This window comes from Cibotium barometz, chromosome 33 (assembly GCF_041138505.1).
Source record: "Cibotium barometz isolate CiBa-2024 chromosome 33, ASM4113850v1, whole genome shotgun sequence".
NCBI lineage: Eukaryota > Viridiplantae > Streptophyta > Polypodiopsida > Cyatheales > Cibotiaceae > Cibotium > Cibotium barometz.
Window position 1 is genome coordinate 27986423 of NC_141078.1, and position 27424 is coordinate 28013846.

The window sequence follows — 27424 nt, forward strand, 5'->3', positions numbered from 1 at the left end:
ACCTTTCTCATCTTCTGAACTCATCCCAAGTACCATACGCTTTTTGTTTTCCTCTTACTTCTTGAAGAGCTTGGCTTGCATGACCTTGTGATCTTCCCATTGGCATTCTCCTCTTGAAAGTATACTGCTGCACAGTCAGAACCAATGCCGAATAGATTCTCATTTGTCCAATGTGAGCTGGTGGAAGCTTGCACCGTGTTGACCTTCAAATCCTCCTTCTAAACGATTGATGGGGTGCCTTTCTTTTCTTTCCCACACAGCCCCGCCCCCTCCCCCACCCACATTCTTCCATAGGTTAAAACAACAGCATGTGCTTCACCAGCAATAGTATCATGTAGAGAGCTTGTGAAACATGAATCACAAGGAATATAGCAATTACCTCCTGGTCAAGATGCTACCATGATTGTGTCAGAGGAGGATGGGGAGGAGGAGGAGCAGCAGAAATCACAACAGCAGAAGAAAGAGGGGGGGATGCATTGGATGTGCCTGCTTCTTCCTGCATACATTTTCTAGCTCCAGCGATGATGGCATTGAAGCTGAGAGGAGTGAAGAATTCATCTACAATAAAAAAGGCTCCAACGATGATGGCGCTGAAGCTAAGAGGAGTAAAGAATTCATCTGCGAGATGAAGATTCAAACATTTAAGAAGGTTGAAACTTGATGTAGCTAGGCTATAGTAGCTAGCGCCCTTAAGGATGCTTCATAGAATATATAAATAAAAATACCCCTTCTATAAATTGACACTATGGGTAAAAAAAGGTCTCCCTCTGTAAATAAATTTCTGTGTCCTTTCTATGTAAATATGCCTTATGTTGAATGCACGTGATAAGCACATTTCTATGTTAGTGAGGCCCCCGGCCTTTGAGGGAGAACTACTAACCTATATTCATCTACCCACTACAACATATATGCTAGTACTTATGTGTCATGAGTGGGAATTACACGTTATTCATGGAGTTCTCTAGTATCTCAGTCACGAAGAACAATGCTAAACATTAAAACTAGAATCAAGATTAATGATTTTTTTAAATATAGCATTAAAAAATCAGGTAGAGATATAAGAGGAACCACTAGTACTAGGATAACACAACTAGGAAAAAAACTTTAAAAATTTACTTTGACTTTATGAAAAATAAGCTTGGAGAACATGAGGAGTAGTTGCATCCAAAATGTTTTACTAAATATTAAGTTAAAACTGATAAGTTATAACTTAAACTAGAGTGTATGAAAGTAAGATAAATTAAATGTCTTAGATTTTGAGTGAGTGTGCATACACACTTATGTGTGTGTGTGTGTGTGTGTGAGAGAGAGAGAGAGAGAGAGAGAAGGCCCGAAGAAGAATGAAGAAATTATTTTTATTTGAAATAAAATATGAGAATACAATTTAGGAGAATCTAGGGGTGTAGCTAATTATGTAGAAGAGAATCTATATAACTGACTTTTGTTTTAAAAAATGCCTCGTGAGAGCATAAGGAAAAAAGGTGTGTAAATGTGTGTGTGACACTGCAAGAGAATGTGTGTGTGCATGTGTGTGTGTGTGTGTCACTACAAGAGAATGAAGGTATAGTTGTGCCAATAGTGAGAGAAAGTAGTGAGAGAGTGGTGCAAGTAGTGATAACAGAGGCATTGACTATGATGTGGCTATTTTTGTGTAGCTATACACATGGATATCTCCGTTGTTACATGTATAGCCATATTTATTGGGGACAATTTTGGATTTTCTCACCCAGACCATGATGCATTTAGAATACCTCTCTGGTTACATGACCTAGCTACCTTCCTTTCTCTTCCTTTATCTCCTTCCTTCCTTGCTCTCTTCCATAAGCATAGTGCTTTCAATCACAAGGTATGTGTCTTCTCCCTTCTATGTTTTCCAATCAAAATATTTATATTTCTATGTTCTTCTTCTCTCACTATAAGGGAATGATGGGTTACCGATCAGTTTTTACTAGTAACAATTACGAGCGGCACCAATATAAGCGGTGGTACACCATGGTAAAAGGCATATCATAAAGTGGTGGTATAGTCACCGGTATATGTGTTGGTATAGGCACCGATATATATGCTGGTATGTGTGCTAGTAAAAACAAAAAATTATATTTTTTTATAAACCTAAAAAATATTGAAGTATGGTCATATTTATAGTCAAAATTACCATCTTTTTCCTTTTTAAGCACATCTACGATATAAGAAATGTGTAATTAAATGTAGAAAATAAACATATCACTAGATTATAATTTTGCTTATACTTTAGAGGATCAAAATTGTCAATGATGGGATAGTGGTGAGACCTTGCATCATACTAAATAGTAATTTTTTTCACTTTTACAAATTTTCAAGACTAATGGATGTGTTTATGATATATGGCCACTTAATTATCACTCTAGCTAAAATTACATGATTTTGGGAGTACTCCTTTGGTAGCAGCCACTTAATACTTCTCTCTATGTATATTATGTTAATTCTTAGTACTCCTTTGGGAGTACTTGTTTAGTAGAGCAGCTACTTAATAATTCTCTCTATGTATATTTTGGTAATTCTTAGATATATTAATCAAGAAAATTATTAAAATTACACAATTTTGGGAGTACTTCTTTGGCAGATCTGTAGCCACTTAATAGTTTTCTTTACAAGTATCTAGCTGAAATTACATGATTTTGGGAGTACTCCTTTGGTAGCAGCCACTTAATACTTCTCTCTATGTATATTATGTTAATTCTTAGTACTCCTTTGGGAGTACTTGTTTAGTAGAGCAGCTACTTAATACTTCTCTCTATGTATATTTTGGTAATTCTTAGATATATTAATCAAGAAAATTATTTAAATTACATAATTTTGGGAGTACTCCTTTGGCAGATCTGTAGCCGCTTAATACTTTTCTTTACGAGTATTGTAGCGATTTTTAGAGCTATTAATCAAGAAAATTCTTAAAATTTAATACTTACAAACTCATAGATCATCATCTATTATATCATCCTCAGGTAGAGCTATGTACCCAAAAAGATAAATTTCAACGAATGCCTCTATGTCTTCTTCAATGTCACCTAAGGACTTTTAAACCAATTGGTCGCAATGGCTTGCTCTTCTATATGATCAAGTTCATCTATGTGCTCCCATTTGTCGGATGTACTTGGCTCTCTATTATATCTTGATGACCTTTCCCTCAGGCCTAGGTTCATCTCATAATTGGCTCTAAGACCATATTAGGGAGTTTGGAAAAATCCCCATTCCCATTTTGCAAGATCAAAAAAGGGGGGCATGGTGAACCCTTTTAATATTTTGTCAAAACCCTCTCATCTGACATATCGTTGGAAAGCTCTTAAAGAGTAGGATCTAAATCCACATTCTCCGACAACTTTGGAATCTAAGTATGATCAAGATACACCAAAAAGTACATTGAAAAGAAAACTCCCAAAGTAATGTGATTTTCCCAAACTCCCTAATATGGTCTTCTCTTGGATTTCAACATCAACTCTATAATTTGTCTCTTGATTTTCAACAACATTAACTCCATCATTATGATTCTCTAGTTCTTCTAGTTTCTTCAAAAATTTGTTTGCCTATAAGAGGAGCAACTTGGACTACAAACACCCACCTTGGATCCTTCGAATCTTCTTTAAAGATGCCTTGCTCATAATGTTCTAGTAGCACAAATATGTCCCTCTAGTCGGTCAAAAACTTTGTCGAGTCAACTTGAACAAACCCACTCTTGTTCTTCCTTATGGTTTAATTTGGTCCATGTTTTACTACCTTGAACCACTTCACATCAAAGATAAACATATCAAACCCTCTAAAAGCGAGGGAGATGACATTTTTAATGGTCCCATCAAGCATGCCAGATTCTACATTCAAGTCACTTGCACTTGATTGGCTTTCTTGCATGAGGTTAGCCTTGACATCGCTATTAAAAGTTATTTTTTTACAATCTATTTATTGCTCTTAAAAATGATAACCGTGTGATCAAAGTGCACCATATTTACAATACTACAAGCATAACAAGGATTAGCCTACAAGGTGATGCATGAGATAGTAGTCCAGGAGATCAATCACCTACATGCGAATCACAACCTTGTGCAAGAGCCTCCTTATTAGTAAACATACTTTTTTTTAAATTAATGAGACAATAGTCCAAGAGATCAATCTCACATGCTAATCACAAAGTTTTGCAAGCTTAGATTCCTCCTCAGTGATAGCCTCACCATCATGTTTTTCTTGTGTTATTATTGCATTAAGCTATCTACTTGAAGGGAAGGCCCAGAGGGTATGATAGGTTTCTTGTTGTTTGACTCCTCCTAATGTTTTTTTAGAAATTGATACATTGTGCCTTGACATCCTCATATCTTTCAATTCATTTAACCATAGCCTTTGAGTTAAAGATACAAAATTTATTGATCTTCTCTTATAAGGTGTTGTCCACCACTATTCTTAAGAGCCCATTTCCTTGTGGCACTTCCCCAACTACTGTATCAACTTCTTCATGGCTCCATAGCCAAGGCACCTTTGGGTTAGATGTACTAAAAAATTTTGTTATGTAAACAAGAGACTCTTGTACAAGCCATCCTTTAGCCATACTATCCCTCTGGATGAGCTCATTGTTAAAAAAGTCCCTTTGAGTTTTCTTGAATCTCTCTAGGAAAACATCTAATAACTATGTCCCTTTGGCCCTTGCTTTTTTTGGCCCCACTTATGGTTTTCCAAAGCACATCAGCTATATTCTTGAATATGTGCATTGGGTCTAGTAGATAATTAATTAGAAGACCACTCCAGTAAGGAATTTTGTGAACAATGGAGAGCCTCTTCATCCTTGGGGGTGCAAAATTTGCATTATCCCTCTATGCTTTAAAGACAGAGGTGGTCGCCCTAAATTTCCCTCTAGCAATTTGTGATCCTCAAGGAGATATCACACATGACCCTCGTACACTATCTTTTAGAGTGATGTAGAGTAATAAGAATCTAATCGAGGTCCACATAATGGACATGCGTTATATCCAAATATAGTAAACTCTTCAAAACATTATAAACCAACATTATAAATTGATAAGAAAGGTATGTACTACAATAGCTCACAAGTTTAATTAATTACTTACCCACACATTCTCCAAACCTTGGCCAATCATGCATATTCCACATAAGTATACCTTGCACAGTTGCAACTCCTTGCCCATAGCAATTGGACATATTGTGAATTGCATATTCGAGCTTGAGGATAAAGTGGTAGATTTGCGAGGTTATGAAATAATCTTCTTCGTGGGTTTTATTTTGATGCCATACTATGCTACCGTCCTCCTAACCATGATACTTTGGTCCATGGCCCATTAATTGTGTAAATACATCTAATAGCTCTCATCCATTGTTCCCTTCTCTAACATGTCCTCTCATTGTTGTGGTGGCTGCATGGGTTCATGTAGAGTACCATCCTGTGTATTTTTCCTTATTTAGTGTCCCATCCTGAAAATAGTGTGTAGTAATGTCTTGTTAGGCTAGTTTCCATGTAGTCAATAGGCTCATCAATGTTACTAGGGTCCTAGAGAGAGAAAATGTAGATTTTTTAGACTTTCTACCAGATATATACCATACATACATACATTATTGTTACAAATTCTTTGTTTTTGAGTGACTTGATACTTACAACATGTGCATGGGCACATGCATCTCTCATAAAGATTGGCAAATGCCTCTATAGGCACTACGCCAGTGTTTTGGGGATCCATTCTAGCCATGTTGCGACTTTGTGGCTCCAAATCACCAGTGTTTTAGAGTGCCACATTGTCATTATTTCTTAGCTCCATGTTTGCCACATTGCCGGAGTTTTGTGGCTCCATGTGCATCTCATGCCAAAGTTCTTGGGTTGTCACACTACAAGGAAAAGCGGCCCTAGGCGCATTTATAGACACGTTTTGACAACGTGCTTTAAAATGCTACGGGCGCATCTAAAATCGCGTCTATAGACACGAGCCTATATGCGTGTCTACTGATATAAATGTGCTTATAGACGTCCATATAGACGTGTATATAGATGCGTAAATAGACACCTTTATAGAATCTGTTATAGACGTGCTTATAGACGTGCTCTGGAATTTAAAAAAAATTCTAGAGAGCTACCTGTGTAGATGTACAACTGCATTTTCTACACATGCAACTGCATTTTTTGCACAGGCAGCTCTCTAGTTAAAGGTTTTGCTTACTTGTACATAGATGAATCAAGATTAGCAAAGATATCAACATAAAAACTTAAATTAGATCTCATCCACTCGCATCTACCCATATCCACATCTCATCACATCATATTCGTTCACGTCACGCATCACATCTATCTCCATTTACATCACATCACATTCATTCATATCCATCACATTCATTCGTTCATATCCATCACATACATTCTCATAACCATCCCATCACATACATTATATAACATCACTTCTATCCACATCATATCTCATTCATACACATCTTATCACATTCATCCACATCCATCCAATCGTTCACATGTACGACTTCTCACATCTATCCATACATTCATATCTATCACTTCACATCCACATATATTCATGTCACATCACATCATATTTTTTCACATACACATCTATATCCATTCTTTCACATACATCCACATCCATTCTTTTACATACTCATTCACATACATTCTTCACATACACATTCACATCCATTTTCATCACATACATTCACATCCATTCTTTCACATATTCACATCCATTCTTTATATACACATTCACATCCCTTCTTTATATACACATTCACATCCATTCTATCACATACATCCACTCACATCCCATATCATTCATTTACATCCTGATTCACATAACATCACATCTCATCCATTCATTCACATCTATTTGATTCACATCACATCTATTCACCTCACATCTCATCTTCTCTATTCACATCACATCCATCCATTTATTCACAACCATCTGCTGATTCACATCACATCTCATCACATCTATTCACCTCACATCTCATCACCTCTATTCACATCACATCCATCCATCCATTCATTCACATCTATCTGATTCACATCACATCTCATCACATCTATTCACCTCTATTCACATCACATCCTTCCATCCATTCATTCACATCTATCTGATTCACATCACATCTCATCACCTCTATTCACCTCACATCGCATCACCTCTATTCACATCACATCCATCCATCCATTCATTCACATCTATCTGATTCATATCACATCTCATCACATCTATTCACCTCACATCTCATCACCTCTATTCACATCACATCCATCCACCCATTCATTCACATCTATTTGATTCACATCACATCTCATCACATCTATTCACCTCACATCTCATCACCTCTATTCACATCACATCCATCCATCCATTCATTCACATCTATCCGATTCACATCACATCTATTCACCTCACATCTCATCACCTCTATTCACATCACATCCATCCATCCATTCATTCACATCTATCTGATTTGCATCACATCCATCCATCCATCCATTCATTCACATCTATCTGATTTGCATCACATCCATCCATCCATCCATTCATTCACATCTATGTGATTTATGTTACATCTCATCACATCTATTCACCTCACATCTCATCACCTCTATTCACATCACATCCATCCATCCATTCATTCACATCTATCTGATTCACATCACATCTCATCACATCTATTCACCTCACATCTCATCACCTCTATTCACATCACACCCATCCATCCATTCATTCACATCTATCTGATTCACATCACATCTCATCACATCTATTCATAGAATTTAAACATAGAATTTTTATGCATCTTTCTACGCATAAAAATCAATTTTAATGAGAATACCACTTTTGAAATAAAAATAATTCCTTTATGCATCTTTCTATGCATAAAAATCAATTTGAATGAGAATAACACTTTTGAAATAAAAATAAATCCTTATGCATCTTTCTATGCATAAAAATAAAATTTAATGAGAATAACACTTTTGAAATAAAAATAATTCCTTTATGCATCTTTCTATGCATAAAAATCAATTTTAATGAGAATAACACTTTTGAAATAAAAATAAATCCTTTATGCATTTTTCTATGCATAAAAATCAAATTTAATGAGTAACACTTTTGAAATAAAAATAAATCCTTTATGCATCTTTCTATGCATAAAAATCAAATTTAATGAGAATAACACTTTTGAAATAAAAATAAATCCTTTATGCATCTTTCTATGCATAAAAATCAAATTTAATGAGAATAACACTTTTGAAATAAAAATAATTCCTTTATGATACTAACTAGACTGCCCAGTCTCATAGTGTCGTGCCAACGCAGCATGTATATTTATATCTCGAGCAAGATATGAAAATTGATAAAAGGTTTCTCGGGGGCAAGATAATTATATATTTGTTGTATCTCGGGCGAGATGCATAACTCGAATTAATTATATATTTATCATTTCTCAGGTGAGATACGTAAATAGAATTGATTATATATTTATCGTATCTTGAGCGAGATACGTAAATCGAATTAATTATATATTTATCATTTTTTGGGCAAGATATGTAAATAGAATTAATTATATATTTATCTTATCTCGAGTGAGATACGTGAATTGAATTAATTATATATTAATTTTATCTTAGTCAAGATAAGTAAAGCGAGTTACTAATTTATATAATTATAATATCTCGGGTGAGATATTAAAAGCCAAAATGGTCGATGCCACGTATCTCGCCCATATGTGTACCCTAAAAATCCCCAAACTCTCCTCGCTTTTCATTATCTTCCGTCCTTTCCTTTGTTTTTTTGAAGCTTTTCAAGTACCTATCACCATCTCGATGGAGCAATTGTCGCCATCTGTTGCCGTCGATAGAGCTTGCCCGAGTTGTTGCTACTGTCGATCTCGCCCGAGCTACCCCACATCTCTATCGTCGGACGTAGAGTTTTGCCCAAGTACATGCCCTAGTTTATTGAGTTATTATTTTTTAAAGCTTTGGGCAGTTTATTTCCATTGATACTGAGGCAGTCCGGGGGGGCGGGCAACAAGAAGAGCGGCCTCTAAGCACTCCTCAAGGCTCCCGTGTTGCTCAATGGGCTTGGGGCACAATGCAACACAAACATAAGAACCCCAAAACCACACACCCAACAAGAAAAGGGGCACCACCTAGTTATGTGTGTGAACTAGGACACCAAAGATCTTTCCTTGTAGCCAATCAATACAAGCTAACCATATACATCAATCAAAAGACACACACACTCTCAACAAATACTCATAACATATGGTATTATGTGTGGAGGAGACTAGCATAACACAAATAGATGCACACCAAACTTGGAGAAGAACTTAGAGAGACAATATAAGCTTGATTTTGTTGTCGCTATGCACTTGGTCTTAAGGTTACGGGAGCCCTCTCACCATACAACCCTCTTACCATGAATTGAAAGGCAACAAATCAAAAACAAGCCCTCAAGCCTCCAAGCATAAAATCACACCATAAAATACAAGGATCAAATTTACCTTAAATAAAAAATCGGACCGCTTCGCTAAATAAACTTTGGAGATGTAGGAGTCCAAGATTTTGTACACAATTGCACCCAAACTACTAATCTTATTGATGCACAAAGGCAAGATACAATTATGATAGGGAGTATGGCATCACTCAAGCCCTCACAATGACATAACTAGCTTCAAGCTTCAAGCTTCACTATCTCCTTACACACTAGAGTTAGGAGTGGTGTATAATGTGTGTAATCTCTCCCTTTTTCAAGGAATGGAAGGGGCTCTATTTATAGGTTTGAGAAGCCCCAATTAGGATTAAGCCTAATCAATCTTATTATGAGAAATCATAGATTATGGATTTTTTATTTTGAAATGAGAGTGGGCCTCTTCTTATCCCTTGAGTCACATGGTGGATGTGGGCTTAAGGTGAGAGAATTATTGAAGATGAGAGGAAAGTGTGATGTAGAGGTTTGAGCAAATAACTTGTAGTAATGCCTACTCCAAAAGTAGTAGAGTGGGTGCTTATTTACAAATGTTAGTGGTTAGTAGTTAGTAATCACTATAAAAGGTTAGTAATACAATGTACAAAATGAGTGTGAGGAGTAAAGATTTGGAAAGATCCTTTGTGTGGTTGAAAGCTCGAAGAAGCTTGGATTCTCCCATGTGTAGATCTTTAAGTTAACCGCCGGTCTCCTTCTTGCATTTGACACCACAAAAGTTGATTGAGGTGAAGAACATGGGGGTTTTTGTAAATGGAAACCCATATTTGCAGAGGTTAATATGGTACATTCATGCTGAATTTTATGTACTTTTTTGAGATTGGGAAAATAATTTAGTAATATGGGAGTAGTAGGGAGAGAAATGGAGATGAGGTATGGGTGTAGAGTAGATATGAGAGCAAATAGAGATGGAAGGAGAGGGAAAAGATGGAGAGGGTGAGAGAGGACATGAAGTTTGCAGGTTTGATGCAGTGAGAAAGGAATGAGTAAGTGTGTTGGTGATGAATGTGTAAGGGAGGTGAGAAGAGACTAGGTGTACCTTGCCAAAAAGTGGGCAGATTGGGGTCCAATAAAAAATTCATATCTCACCGCCATTAGCTCCAAAAATTCTCAAACAAATTGAGCATATTGTTGAGCTCCCGAGCTAACTTTTGTCTTTTGATGACTAGTCCAAATTCGGAGTGGAGGCGGGCGCAAAAAACTCAGCAGAATCATATATTTTCTGAATTTTAAAAATCTTTGTGTGGGTCCCCATTGGTGGAATTTCTTGATAGCTCCAAGAGTGAGCCCCCCAATACATCATACCCTGACCTTAGAGACTCAAGTGTATGTGGACACTTGCATGGAGGAGATTTTTTCTATTTTATAAAGGATTTACATAATAAGAAAAGACAAGCTAGTATTTAACTAGTCAACATATCATGATAATATGGTTATTATGATAGGAAAATAAAATAAACAAAGAGATCTAATTGTGAATAAAATATATAAAAATAATTGATATATGAAAAATTATGTAATAAAAATATATAAAATATTTAATAGTAAAAAATATACACAAAATAACTAAACTATGGAAGTCAAAAGGGAGGGAGACTCTCATTATTTTAGGGTAGATGAGAGAATAAAAGATGAAATAGTCTAAGGGAAAAAATGATTTGGGTAGTAGGCTTTCTATATGGTGTGGGTGGAAATGTGAGAGCATAGGAGTTACTTATGCATGGTGAAGTTGAAGCATATGTACAATGATGGTCCAAAAATATTATGAAGAATAATAATAATAGTAATAAATAAATAAAAATATATTTAGGTTTTGTAATACACACACCTAATGAAGTATTTACATAACTAGAGAAAATAGAGACCCCCATATTTAGGCCCTTATATGAAATGAAATATTTACACAAAATGGGCCGTAATAATTTTATTTATTTTTGATGAGTAGCTAGCAAAATCTTTTTTTTATAATATAAAAAATATATAGAAGATATGGGTAAAGTCCCTAACGCACACACGCCTATTTACAGTGAAAAGGTATTTATGACAAAGAGTTTATGTGATTTTCCTTGCACGAGGTAGCTCCCTGTGGCAATGTGGATAGTCGAAAAAACGACTATCATTCAGCCCTCCCCCTAGATGATGGTATATTCATGTACCATCATAATGTACCATCATGATGGTATATTCATGTACTGTCATAATGTAGGCCTTCTAAAGCAAGTGGTTTAATGTGGTTCTCTTGTCCATCTTTCTTCTGTTCCTTGTGTTTTGCACCACATCCATCACTCAAACCACAGGACTTACATGCCCTTTTATCTCCTTTTTGTGATTGCTTTTGTAAGTCTGTCGGTAGAATGCAACTCAAATATGGCTCGAGTCTATAGCCATTAACCTTCTTAGAATGTTCTTTGCCATCCAAATCCATGAGCTGATAATAGCTAGAGTTGAAAACCTTCTTGACAATGTATGGTCCCTGCCATCTAGTTTCAAACTTGGCATCAAACCGATTATCAAGTCGATTGTCATACCTTAGCACAAGATCTCCTTCTTTGATGCCCTTGTCTTTCAAAGTTGCATTGAACTTCTCTGCTGCTTGCATGGCTTTTCTTCTATAACACTCGTATGCAGCTTCTCTTTTCCACTCTAGCTCAACTAAAGTGAGAAGTTGATCTACCCATGCATCTTGATCTCCTAGTCCACCTTTTCCATGTAGCCGCATTGTTGGAATGTTGAGCTCAATAGGCTGCAATGCTTCTTGACCATAAACCAAGTGAAAGGGCGTAAACCCCGTTGCTTCTCGGTAGGTAGTCCGGTATGCCCATAGTGCTCCATCAAGGAACTCATCCCAAAGCTTCGTCTTGTTCTCCACCATCTTCCTTATGATTCCTACAATAATACCATTAGCCTTCTCTACTAACCCATTTGATTGGGGATAGTAGGGTGTGCTATGATGATGTGAAATATGAAGCTCTTCACAAACTTCGGTGAGCAAACCTTTTCCAAAACCTGGACCATTGTCAGAAACAATCTCCAAGGGGGTGCCAAATCTGCAACATATGTGAGTGTAAACAAATTTACTTACAGTCTTTCCATTCACCCTTGCCACACTTTGAGCCTCCACCCACCTAGTCATGTAGTCTATGGCCACTAAGATGTACAATTTTCCATTTTTAGTTCTAGATAGTGGACCCATAGCATCAATGCCCCATTTTTCAAATGGACCACTTGCAATGACTAATTGGCGTGGACCATGTAGAAACCTCTTATTACCATTGACTTGGCAGTTATGACAGCTCCTACACCAATGTTGGACATCCACATGTAAGCTTGGCCAAACATACCCAGCAAGCAAAATCTTTTTCACAGTTAGTTCTTGAGCAAAATGGCCACCACATGCTTCTTCATGCAAACCCTCTAAAATGGCTGGAATCTCCTTGGTTGTTGGTACTCTTCTGCACACTTGATCTTTTCCTTTTTGGTAGAGGGCACCTTCTAAGAACAAGAAAGAACTTGCTCTCTTCATGAGCCTCCTCTTTTGTGCCCTTGTGAAGTCTTGTGGGAATTCACCTTCCAAGATGTAGCTCACTATGGGAGCCAGTGTCTCCATTCCGTGGTACCGTGGTTGCTTAATAGCCGCTGCAGCCAAGACTACTACTTGCATTTCCTTCTTAACACATGCAACAGCTTGTTGTGCAAGTAGATCAGCATTCTCATTTTGTTTCCTGGGAATATGATACAATTGCACCTCCTCAAATTGATTAAACAGCCTACGGATAGCATGAACCTTTTGCCTTAATCTTTCATTCTTGCATGCCCAAATGCCTAAAATTTGCCTTACAATAAGAAGTGCATCCCCTTTTACCAGGAGACGTTGTATCCCTTGATTGATGCACATCTTCAAACCATGAAGTAGTATGTCGTACTCTGCTTCATTGTTGCTAGTAGAACTTGGCAAGTTGACCTTCTCCTTCATAACCACCTCTCGATTTGGGTTGAGTAGCACCAGCCCTCCCCCTGCTTTACTTGTGGCTTTTCTAAAAGCTCCATCAAAGAACAAGGTGAATGCATTAGGTATAGTTTTGGGTGGTGGCAATGGTAGGGTCTTTACTTCAGGCACCTTAATCTCCTTTTCATGCACTCTATAAGTGAGAATCCCTGCCAATTATGCACGCACACTATCTTCTACCTTGAAAGAGTATTGGAATTCTTGTAATTCCATAACCCACTTTGTGATTCTAGCACTGATAGTCATTTGAGAAGACACCCAAGGAAACAAATTTTCTGTAGTGAGAATTACAAAAGGTTTTGGTAACAAGTAGGATCTAAATTTTCTCACCGCAAAGATGAGAGCAAGCATCATGAGTTTTGCTTCCGTGTAGCCTTTCTCCATGACATTCATGACCCTACTAACAAAGTAGATGGGCCGCATCCTAGTACTGTGGAGATCTTGCTGTAACAAAATTGCACCCACTGTTTCCTTTCCAACACTAGAGCTAACAAAGAAAGTGTACTCTCAACAAGGAGGCATGAGTGTTGGTAGCTCTGACAAAATGACTTTAATGTTACAAAAGTACTCCTCAAGCTCATCAGACCATGCAAACTCTACTTGTTGAGTCAATTTTTGCAAGGGGTGAAGTAACTCTGAGGCTAATTGAATGAAGCGTGACATGTACTTCACCTTTTGAATGAATGAGATGGCCTCCTTGAGACTCTTTGGAGATGGTAGGTCGATAAGAGCCTTTGCCTTTGTAGGATCCACCTCAATGCCTTTGGAAGAAACCTTATGACCCAGCAAGATTACTTCATCCTCACCAATATGACATTTGTCAGGATTGAGTTGGCCCCCCATGTCGTAGAGTTTCTTCAAGCCTTCTTCCACCCTCTTCACATGCAATGACTTAGAGCTATAGATGCAAAAATCATCTATGAACACTCTAATGGATTTCCCAAAGAATGCTTGAAACACCATATTCATGAAACGTTGAAATGTCGCTGGAGCATTGGTTAAACCAAACAGCATGACTCTGAAAGCATAACAACCCCAAGGAGTGATGAAGGTTGTTTTCAATTGATCCTCCAATGCAATCCCAATTTGAAAGTAACCCGAGTAGCCATCACATATTGTATACTTCTCATGACCTGCTACCTCATTTAAGATCTCATCTTGAAATGGAAGAGGAAAGTGGTCCCTTTTTGTCGCCTCGTTGAGTGGACGATAGTCCACACACACCCTCCATTTGCCGTTCTTCTTCGGAGTGACCACGACGGGAGAGACCCATTCTGAATTTTCTACAGGATATATGAACCCCGCTGCTAGAAGCTTTCTCACCTCTTTGAGTAGTGCTTGCTCCTTGATGACTCCTAGTCTTCGTAGCTTTTGTGCCTTAGGTTTGGCTTCTAGCTTTAGCTCGATCTTGTGTTGAATGGCCTCTACGCCACGCACATCTGTGTAATCTTTAGCAAAAAACCTGGGAAATTTCCTTAGTATACATTTAAACTCCTCTCCTTCCTTCGATGTAAGCGTTTTTGAGAGCATAGCATCAAACATTTCTTCATCATGCACAATTTGGTCTTCTTGAGAGCCTACCTCCTCCAAACCTTGACAGGGTGTCTCTTTGTCTTTTGCTCTAAATCTTACCCCCATGACTTCAATGGAAGACTCCTTATCCATAGTGCTACTGTTGCTTTCTTCCTTTGAGGCGTCATCGGTCCAATCCTCCTCTGTTTCGCCTTGAGAAGATTCTTCATTTATCTCCTCTTGTCGTTGCTCCTTCATGTCAAAGATAATCTTCTTACGATTTTCATTCCTGCAAATTAACTTTCCATTTTTCCAATCCTGCAAAGCTCGCATTCTCATTAGCCATGGTCTACCTAGGATAAATGGATAACCACTTCCCTTGGTAGACATAACATAAAAATCAACAACCTTCTTAATGCCAAAAACTTCCACAGAAACATTCTTACAAATCCCAAGACACTTTGCTTTGCTATTGTTTGCCATTTTCACCTTAATTTCAAGTGTTTCATGAATATGCATGCCTAGTTTTTGCATAAGGTCCTCTGTCATGATGCAAATTTGTGCACCCCCATCTACTAGACCCTTCTTAACTAGCCTTCCCTTGATGTAGCAATCTAATATAGGTGTAATGTCCTCATCCATCTCGGCTTGTGAAATTTTTACAACAGGCACATTCTCTTTTGTTTTTCTCCTAGTGCTCACGGCCTTTGTTAATTCCCTCCTAACTTGAGGACATAAGGCTAGAAATTGAGGCCACGAGATATCAGGACCCTTGCCTCTCATGTCTTCCAAAAGGTTGTATGGAGCCATACCATGTCCAAGGGGGAAATCTTGGAGGTTTATACGACGTCGTCTCCTCTTGACTTCCTTGTTTTCCTTCACTTTCTTTCCTCGTCCATGGTCACTTTGTGATGCCACACCCTCCTTTTCCTTCTCTTTTCCACGCCCTCGTTTGACACCATTTGCTTCAATGTCTACCTCCTTGGCCTTTGTTACCTCTACCACATGTACATTTGGGTCCGGCAAGGGTGGCATTCCTTCCACTCCTCGTGGAGGTGGTCTTGTTGCATTGGGCCTCTGCAAAATCATCGGTTGTTGTTGACTAGTGTCTTCACCTGCATTCATCACTGGATAATTCATGTTAGGCTTCCTTGGCTCCCCACGAGGCCAAGGGCAATTATACATCCCATGCCCTGACTCTCCGCAATTCCAACATTGCAAGAGTCGCCTAGGTCGTTGCTCTCGTTCTTCAACCCTTTTAGCTTGGCCCTTCTGTTCCACAGCTTGTGCAAAGTGGATAGACAAGTTATTTAAAGACTCATTTAACTTTTCTATCACCTCGACTATGACCTCAGGTAATTCTCTACGAGTGCAAGACTGTACCTCTTCCCTAGGCTTTGAGTCATCAAAGATAACCCCCCCCCAAGCATACACCTCATCTTTCGGAGTTTCTTGGTAGCCCTAGCCTCAGCAGCATCAAATGTTGTGGGCTCTCCTGACTCTACTTGCAATTTTAGTGATGGGTACATCCCTGCAATAAATCTCTCCTTCTTCAAGAATTCAGCACCATCTCCAGGGTTAGGAAGACTACGCAACCAAAGAGTCCAAAGACATAAGAATTCTTGCTTATAACTCAAGTAGTCCTCTAGATCCTTTTGCTTATGAGCAACTATTTCTTGCCATAGCTTTTGTGTGTTCAAAGGAGTGAAGTAATTGTCTCTAAAAAGTTACATGACCCCCTTGTAATCTACTCGTGCGGGTGCAGGTAGAGATTGAAACCAAGTGGAAGCATCTCTTCGTAGGACCAACTCAAACATGTCTAAGCATCTCTTCGTAGGACCAACTCAAACATGTCTAAGCATTCTTGGTCTCCTACCACTCTCTTTATGTGGAGTGCCATTCTAAAGTTTGATAAGAATAACTCGGCATCCTCACTGGGCTCTCCAAAGAATAAGGGATAGCCACTCATTTGCCTAGTGGTATCCATGCTTGAGAAGAAGGAAGCACAAATATGATTGCACAAAGGTCTTCCTTCACTCTCTTTGTCTCTCACTCCTTTTTTTCTTTTTTCTTTTTTTCTTTTTTCTTTTTTTCTTTGATTTGGAAAGATCCTTTGTGTGGTTGAAAGCTCGGATTCTCCCATGTGTAGATCTTTAAGTTAACCGCCGGTCATTCAAGTTAACCGCCGGTCTCCTTCTTGCATTTGACGCCACAAAAGTTGATTGAGGTGAAGGACATGGGGGTTTTCGTAGATGGAAACCCATATTTGCAGAGGTTAATATGGTACATTCATGCTGAATTTTATGTACTTTTTTGAGATTGGGAAAAAAATTTAGTAATAAGGGAGTAGTAGGGAGAGAAATGGAGATGAGGTATGGGTGTAGAGTAGATATGAGAGAAAATGGAGATGGAACGAGAGGGAAAAGGTGGAGAGGGTGAGAGAGGACATGAAGTTTGCAGGTTTGATGGAGTGAGAAAGGAATGAGTAAGTGTGTAGGTGATGAATGTGTAAGGGAGGTGAGAAGAGACTAGGTGTACCTTGCCAAAAAGTGGGCAGATTGGGATCCAAAAAAAAATTCATATCTCACCGTCATTAGCTCCAAAAACTCTCAAAAAAATTGAGCATATTTTTGAGCTTCCGAACTAGCTTTTGTCTTTTGATGACTAGTCCAAATTCGGAGTGGAGGTGGGCAAAAAAAAATTCAGCAGAATCATGTATTTTTTGAATTTTAAAAATCTTTGTGTGGGTCCCCATTGGTGGAATTTCTTGATAGCTCCAAGAGTGAGCCCCCCAATACATCATACCCTGACCTTAGAGACTCAAGTGTATGTGGACACTTGCATGGAGGAGATTTTTTCCATTTTATAAAGGATTTATATAATAAGAAAAGACAAGCTAGTATTTAACTAGTCAACATATCATGATAATATGGTTATTATGATAAAAAAATAAAATAAACAAAGAGATCTAATTGTGAATAAAATATATAAAAATAATTGATATATGAAAAAGTATTTAATGAAAATATATAAAATATTTTATAGTAAAAAATATATACAAAATAACTAAACTATGGAAGTCAAAAGAGAGGGAGACCCTCATTATTTTAGGGTAGATGAGAGAATAAAAGATGAAATAGTCTAAGGGAAAAAATGATTTGGGTAGTAGGCTTTCTATATGGTGTGGGTGGAAATGTGAGAGCATAGGAGTTACTTATGCATGGTGAAGTTGAAGCATATGTACAATGATGGTCCAAAAGTATTATGAAGAATAATAATAATAGTAATAAATAAATAAAAATATATTTAGATTTTGTAATACACACACCTAATGAAGTATTTACATAACTAGAGAAAATAGAGACCCCCATATTTAGGCCCTTATATGAAATGAAATATTTACACAAAATGGGCCGTAATAATTTTATTTATTTTTGACGAGTAGCTAGGAAAATCTTTTTTTTATAATATAAAAAATATATAGAACACCGCCAGTTATGACCGCAGTCTCAATGTCCTACAAGTATGTAAGTTATTCCTAAGTAGCAAACCTACTCCTAAATATGAGCAAAGGTGATTGGAACTCTCTTTTTTTTTTTGATGTGAGTGTAAAAGGTGATAAAGATTAAGGTTCCATCCCAATGAGACCCAAGCAATGGCCAAGAGACCTCGCCAAGAGAATCTAAAAACCACTAAGTATCTCAAGGGCGACAGACCCGTTTTCTTTCTTTTATGATATAAGGAGTACCCCATGAAGATGAGGGCGTCGGTCTCGAGGGCCCATAGTGTACCCCAGAGTCCTACCAACATCTATCAAGGTGATAGATTCCTTGAAGGTCTTTTTCTAAAGTTTTTTAGACGTCCGTGTTCACCCCATGGAAACCAAGGCATCGGCCCCAAGGTGCTAAGAAAACCCCAGGTCCTACCAAGCATTCCTCATGGCTGTAGACACGTCATGTCTCAATTCACTTTGTATATATATATATATATATATTTTTAGGGTATATTTTCGTAAATTTTTATTACTCCTAGCACCTAGCTCATACCTAAGTTGTAGCTACCACTAGGGATAACTAATATACCTTGAAAGCATAAGAACTTGGCATATTCCATTGGTATATATCCTACACTATCTTTAGATAGAAATATCTTTTACTAAGTCCTCTAAGAATCTAGAATTCACTCACCATATTTTAACAACTAATCAAAAACTTAAACCAGCCAACATTGTGTGAACATGCAAACCATATATCCAAAAGATAAAAGCACATAAAGAAATAAAGATTAAGATTTGAATACACCTTTTGTAGTGCCCTGTTGATGTTGTTAGTTTGCATTGATGAATTGCTGATTTTGTGCAGATTGCTCCTCCTTGATTTTTGTAGGCGTAGCATGTCTCCCCCCTTTCTAATTTGTGTGCACGGTAGGTGGACTATAGAGGGGCGTGTTTGATGATCTTGTTAAGCTGAGATCTCTGTAAAATTTTTATTAACAAACAAGGAAAGAAAAGAAAGGAATAAAATTTGCTATTGGTGCCAATCACCGAATATAGCCGAGGGGAAAAACCCAATGGGAGAAAAGTGCCCTGGCTTGTCGATCTTATTGTGGAGTCGATGTGCTCACCCTTGCGCTGGTGGTGGATCTGTGTCCTCGTCTGCTGGAAAGATGGTAACAATTTCCTCAGGATGCAGGGACAACCCCTCACAAAAACCGTCCTCTGGAGAAGGCGGTAGAGGAAGGAGTGCTTCCTCACTAAAATATGGCATTGGTTCTATGGGAAGGTTATTCAGACAGTTTCGATTTTGGAACTGTGCAATATAGGTACTCATATTGATCCAATATTGACATGTTGAGGCTTGGGGACCCGAGAAAGCAGAGTGAGGCTCGCTCGTCACTTTGAGGATTTATACTTTCCTGATCCAGTAGAGCGACGTCTCGCCAAATATCCATCAAGAGTTATTTGGACGTAGAACAATGAAATTTAGAACACTCATATCCATCATTACAATTCCAATCAAAAACAAGATTATCTCAAAAAGAACACATCTTCTAAAGGCATAAGGAACTACATTATTCAAACATTGATCTACCAAAGAGCTTCAATTGTAGTGTTAATGCCTTATCTTTAGTTTTTGGTATGTCCTTCTTAGGTGGGGATTTTAGCAATTGTCTTGGAATTTGAGCAAGATAAGAGGATTTAGGCATTGAAATGCTAGAATCTATGCTCAAATGAGACTCATTTGGACTTGTCTTAGGTACACATGTTGATGGTGGAATTGGGTAATAAGGAGAAATTGGGACAACCGGTGTTTCAATACATGTTTTAGGAAGATCAACACAAGTAGATTTGTAGGTGCTATCACAGCCACCTATCCTATCTTGAAGAGTTTGTGTTGATTTCTTTTGCACCCACTGATATGGAAAATCAAGGGTGGCTTTTGGAATCTTTTTGAAACACTCTTTTACCCCTAGCAAAGCATGGCATTTTGGAAGCCAAATTGCTGTTGCACCCTCATAATAGCCTTGTGCTTTAAGAACATGTTTTGGGACCCATCGAGTAACAATCCGAGGTTTAGGCTTGGAAATGATGTGCTTTGTAGGAGACTTGGCAACTAGACTAGATGGTACAAGTTTGTACGCATCTTTGGGTACCCACATTGATAATTCCTTCTTGCCTGGCCTTCTTTGAGCAGCAACTAGAGTAGTTGGAACATGCCAGCCCCCATGGCCCTCACTTGAGTACTCATCAATTATCCACATCATTTGTTTTGGAGCTTCAAGAGCAGATCTTGAGAGTGGGTTGTGTAAGGTAGAAACATTACTCTTTTGACACGATAAAGCTCGTGGAGTAGCAGATCCCAAGATGCAATCAGCATCAATTTGCAACTTGTATTGTCTATTCTTCCAATCTAATGAGCAATTGGTAGAATTTAACCACGATCTACCGAGAACAGCCTCTACTATTGCGTTGGACTTACGTGCCACATAAAAGGGCACTGACATCTGGTGATCCTGAATGGACATCATAATGACACATTTTCCCTCTATAGGGTTATCTTCTCCTGAGAAGCTTCGTAGGTCCACAGGAATTTGCACAAGTGGTGGTTGACCCAAGGCTATCCATGTGTCAAACGAGAGAACATTATAATCTGCACCAGAGTCAATTAAGGCAGAGACAAAGTAGGTAGTCTCATGAAGATGAAGACACACTTGAATATTGAATGGATCGACATAAGGTACACCAGTAGCCAACTGTATGGCCAACATAGAAGCTTTGCGACGCTCCTTGGCTTTTGCAACTCTAGCTTTAGCCTCCTCTTGAGCCTGACGTTTAAGTAGGTCAAGTGCTTCTTTCCGTGTTTGTGCAGCATGCATCTGTTGAAGCATGGCTTCAGTTAATGGTTCATTGTATTTCTTGAGACGACTTCCATTAATGAAGTTAGGCATTTGCTCACCTTCTAGTGTCTCTAAACGCACTGCACCACTTGGAGTAAGCTCATTAATCACAAACGGTCCTAGGCCACGTTTCTTGAGCTTTCTCTTATGCTTCTTAAGTGTGTACAAGAGCACAAGGTCTCCTTTTTTGAATCGGCCAGTTGTTACATTTCTATCATACCATTGCTTCTGTCTCCTCTTCTATCATACCATTGCTTCTGTCTCCTCTTCTCAGCATACATCCCCATTACCGCCAATAAGCGGGTCTCATCAAGCTTTTCCAATTCGTCAACGCGTTGTGAAAGCTCATGACCAGTCCAATCCAATTGTTTAGCTACTCTTAGAGTAGGTACAAGAAATTCAATGGGAAGAATTGCGCCTAATCCAAAAGCAAGCTCAAATGGGGTTGTGCCCACAGATGTTTTATAGGCTGTCCTATATGCCCAAAGAACTGAGTGCAACTTTTGCTCCCAATCAGTCCTATGTCCCTCAACAATCTTTGTGAGTGCTGTGCAGAGAATCTTGTTAGTACTCTCAGCTTGTCCATTGGTCTGGGGATGATAGGGTGCAGAACGCTTATGAATTACCATAAATTCTTGAAGCAAAAATTCTATGACTTCATTTAAAAAGTGTACACCTTGATCACTAACGATCTCAATAGGTAAGCCATAGCGTGTAAACACGTACTCATACAAGAACTTGGCTGTGGTTCTGGCATCATTTTTGACTGTTGCCTTTGCCTCTACCTATTTGGTCAAATAGTCGGTTGCGACTATACTATATTCTGCATGCGTGTGACGAGCTGGAGGTTTAATGGGACCGACAAAATCAATACCCCATTTTGCAAAAGCACGTGTGCTTAACATAGGCCGCAATGGCATATTGTCCTTTGTGATGGGAGGTTTGGTTGACAATCGTCACAACGTTTCACATATTCTTCGGCATCCATTTGTAAGGTTGGCCACCAAAGCCCAGACCACCTAATCAACTTAGCTGTGGTATTGCCCGAAAAGTGTCCACCCCCAACACCTGCATGTGCATGAGTTAAGATTTTCAAATAGTCAGCTTCACATACACACATGCGTAAGTTGCCATCCTTGCCCCTCTTGTAGAGTTGGTCCTCTATCAGCATATAGTTTGCCGCTTCAACCTTAATAGCATGCTTTCGATGTTTAGGAATTTTTTGATCCGTATGACCATGCTGAAGATAGTCCACAATATACTTACTCCAACTTGGTGTAGTTGAAATTTGGAATAATGTGACATTATGAATTGGCTTCTGAATTTTACATGAAGCACAGTTACGAACAAATGTTTCAGCATCTGCATGCATGGTAGGCCACCATTTCCCATCCTGAGAGATACGTCGCACACAAGTAGTAGCTGATGCATGGATTCCATCGATACCTGCATGTGCCCATTGCAAGATTTCCTCATATTGGTTGGGGTTAGGTATAAGCCGCAACACTCCATCATTACCCTGACGATATAATCTCCCTGAGATTAACTTGAATGGTCGCCATAGGTCCACATTAGGACCCGCTAGTTGTATCTGCCCACTTGTCAAAATTTCAAAAATGGATTCAGACCATCTAGGAGCTGTCTCTACAAGGAAAAGTGTTGAATCTAACATATCATCATCCACACCCACAGGAGCTTTGCCAGAGGTGATTCGAGACAAATGATCTGCCCTAAGATGAGTTGTTCCTTTTCGAACTGCCACTTCAAAATCAAACTCAAGAAGGATGATAAACCACCTTACAATCCTTCCAGTTGCACAAGGTTTATTCACCAAATATAGCAATGCTTGATGGTCCACAAAAGATATGAATTTGTTTGCCAAAAGGTAATGGCGAAACTTTTTCACTGTATATATCATGGACAATCCTTCTCTTTCTGTTGTGGTGTAATTCTTCTCAGCATTGTTCAACTGTCGACTAGCATATGAGATTGGGAAATCCTTATTATGTTCTCCCGATTGAGCCAAAATACATCCAATTGCAAAGTTTGAAGCATCAATATGGACATGAAAGATTTGGTTCCAATCTGGTGCCTGTAAGATGGGTGCAGTCACTAATGCTTGCTTCAACTTTTCAAAGGATTCCTGACACTCATCAGTCCAATTAAACTTTACAAGAAGAGCATATAATGGTCTGGCTAGGACAGCGTACATGTAGATGAATCTACGGTAATAGCCACAATGTCCCATGAATGTTTGTACCCCTTTAGGGTTGATAGGCCGAGGTAATGAGACAATGACATCAATTTTATCCATATCTGTTGAAATCCCATTGCGAGAAACAATATGGCCCAAAATTTTCCCGTCTTACCATGAATTTGCACTTGTCAGGATTCAAGCATATACGATAAAGTTGACACTTTTGAAACACAAGTCTCAGGTGTTCTATATGATCATCACGCTCTTGTGAGTGAACACATAAATCATCCATGAAAATCTCAAGAAATTGCCTAAGGTACTCCTTGAATACATGACTCATTAACCGCTGAAAGGTTGCTGGTGCATTTGTTAGACCAAATGGCATAACACGATAGGCAAAGATGCCATCTTCAGTAGCAAAGGCTGTCTTGTGTTGATCCTTTGGATCAATTGACACTTGATTGTAACCGGAGAATCCATCCAAGAAACTATATGCCTTTTTCCCTGCAACTCTTTCCAGAACATGATCTGTGATTGGAAGTGGGTAATGATCACGCACAGTAGCTGCATTTACCTTCTTGAGGTTTACACATACTCGAAGTTTTCCATTTTTCTTGGGCACCACTACAATAGGGGAGACCCATTCAGTGTGTTCAATCTCATAGATAAATTTTGCCTCTAAGAGCTTGTCTATTTCTTCCTTTATCTTCCGTGCAAAATTTTCATTGTAGGTATAAGGACGTTGCTTGGAGGGCTTTTCATCCTCTCGCAATGGAATTGTATGCTGACATATGCTTGGATCAACTCCCTTGAGGTCTTTATAACTCCAAGCAAAAACATCGCGATACTCCTTTACTGTTTGAATTAATAACTTCTTGTAAGATCCCCCTGTTCCCACGAGCAACAGATTCGGGATACTAGCAGCGGAAGTAGCACTTCTCGTGCGGGACAGGGGTCCCACATTCGGGGCCTCACCCACGGATATCCGGATAAGAGACTAATCCGTCGGTTGTTCCAAAACCGAACCCGGAAAAACTTCCTTTACCGGAAAACACGGGCGATTCCTCCAGGATAACTTTTTACTCTAACGTAGTCAAGATCATTTCTGATCGAGCTGATCTAATTACATCTATAAGATACTTGGTCAGATTAAGGAAGAAACTTGCACTTGGATCATTGGGATCAACGCTTTTCCCCATTCAAGAGGCACAGCCGTTGATTCTTATCCATAGAACAGTTACTGTCCGGAATTTATTTTATCTATCGTAAAAACAAAAGTTTGAGTCTCGATTTACGGATCCATCAGTCCAGCCTAATCCCATCCGCCCGATCCCATGGGTTAGCCAACCGCCCAACCACTGTAGTGATGGGATCCAATTAAGAATTTGGTTAGGTTTTGTCCCGGGTGCCAAGGAAAAGAGTTGAGTTCCAAGGCCCCCTAGCCGGATGTTCATGCAAAATAAAACTAGTCACACCACTCACACACCCCAATATGAAATTACCTTTTCACAGATTCAACCAGTTTAAAACAATCCTTTAATAAAACCATAGTATCACTGATCACCATCTTCCAATTTATCCAGTTGATTCTTAATTTTTCCATCATTCCTTCATCAGAGTATCTATGGCATCATTGGCCACTAGGACGCTCACCACCTGTCCACTCAGGGGCCGTTTCCTAATCCCTAGCCCATAATACTCGGCAATATAATCACTTATCAAGATGGACTCTCGTTGAAGATCAGCAAGATCAACCAACAGATCCATATAAAGGGCCATGGACTCATCCATTGAAGACCAGCAAGGTCAATCAACCAGATCCATGCCCGATTTCAGAAAACAACTCCAACTCTGTTCCAATATCTTCCTCGACGCACGCGTGGGTATCCTAGGCGACCCAGAGCCCGAGCACCGTATGGTCAGCACCCTCTAGGATCCTTCGCAGGTGACCTAGCGCTTCACTCATAGGCCGCTTCCTTGGCCCCTCATCCACCGTACCGGAAGCTCACCATTTTAATCGCACCGAGGCTGGTCAAGACCTCGGCCGACCTTGCTACACGAGTCGTCCTTCATTGACTCTCCGTCAGCAATTTCAACATTATCAGTTAGGTCTCACGACCTTAATCACAAGATAGTCACAATGCTCCCCCAGCAATCTTGACATAAAACAGTCATTTACAAACAGCATTTACAAACAGTTTACAATACAGTTTCTATTTTTACTTTCATTTTTCCACATTATCCCTCATCAATCCACATTACTTATTCCATATTCCATTTATATGTATACTCATCCCATCACATCATTTTCCATCTCAACACTTCATATTCCTTCACATCACATATCGTATATTCACATCCATACATATATCCACATCCACATCCACATCCACATTCACATCCACACATCCACATCTACATCCATACATCTAATTTCACATCCACATCTACATGCACATTCATGCATCCACATCCATACATCCACATCTACATGCACATTCACATCCATACATCCACATCTATATGCGTACATTCTCATCTACATGCATACATCCACATCTCTATGCATACATCCACATCCACATCCACATTCACATTCTCCTCATACATCTACATCTACATGCATACATCCACCTCCACATTCACATCCACATCTATACATCTACATCTACATGCATACATTCACCTCCACATCCACATCCACATCTACATCTACATGCATACATCCACCTCCACATCCACATCCACATCTATACATCTTCATCTACATGCATACATCCACATCCACATCTATACATCTACATCTACATGCATACATCTACATCTCCATTCACATCCACATCTATACATCTACATCTACATGCATCCATCCACATCTCTATTTATATCCTCATCTATACATCTACTTCTACATGCATACATCCACATCTCCATGCATACATCCACCTCCACATTCACACTCACATCCATACATCTACATCTACATGCAGCATCCACATCTCCATGCATAATAAAATTCTTTTAATTAATCTAGGATGATAGTTCCTAGAATATGGTAGGAAGTCCTCTTTTTATGCTTTGAATGAATTTATTTTATGCGTAATTTCTATAAAAATTTTGCCATAGCTCCGCTACTATGACTGATAAATCTCAATTTTTTTTTTCTAAGGGATAAAGCTTATCATTAAGGATATAATTAGAATGGTCTCTAATTGGGTCATCAATCCATAAGGGATTGAATCATCAATGTGCATAAACTAAAAGTATAGAAAAAAGCCATTAATTTGGCCTCAAGCATAGCTTAATCTTGGATTAAGGAAAAGCTTTATGAAAAGCTTCATTTGGATTGAGAATGGGTCATGAGTATGACCATTTCTTGAGTGAGAGAGAGAAATTACATAAAAACCATTAGAATTTAAACATAAATGGAAATTAACTTCAATAGCATTTATTAAATTATGTAACTCTTCACTACTATTCACCAATTAACTTCAATAGCATTTAAAAAACCATACCAATTAAGCTTCTCAAGCTTGAGAGAGTTGAGAAGAGAGAATCATTGAGAAATTATAGAAAAGATCAAAATTCAATATACTTACCTTATGATTTGCTTGATTCTTTATTCACGGTAGAGGCCCCCAACCAATCAATTGGTTTAGTATGTTGATGGAGCCACCAATGGGGATTGAAGAAAGAGAGAAGTATCAAAAACTAGTGAATTATTAAAGAATTCACAGTTCTTGGCTTAGGTGGAGTAACAAGGCATAAGACACTATATATTTTGGCTTAGGTGGAGTAGAGTAACAAAGCATAAGACATTAT

The 27424-nt window shown here is 38.6% G+C and overlaps 1 pseudogene; it reads right to left on the bottom strand.

Moving 5' to 3' along the window:
- Positions 1 to 394: 394 nt before the first annotated feature.
- On the bottom strand, positions 395 to 13710 carry LOC147619468 (uncharacterized; annotated as a pseudogene).
- Between the last annotated feature and the right edge of the window lie 13714 nt (positions 13711 to 27424).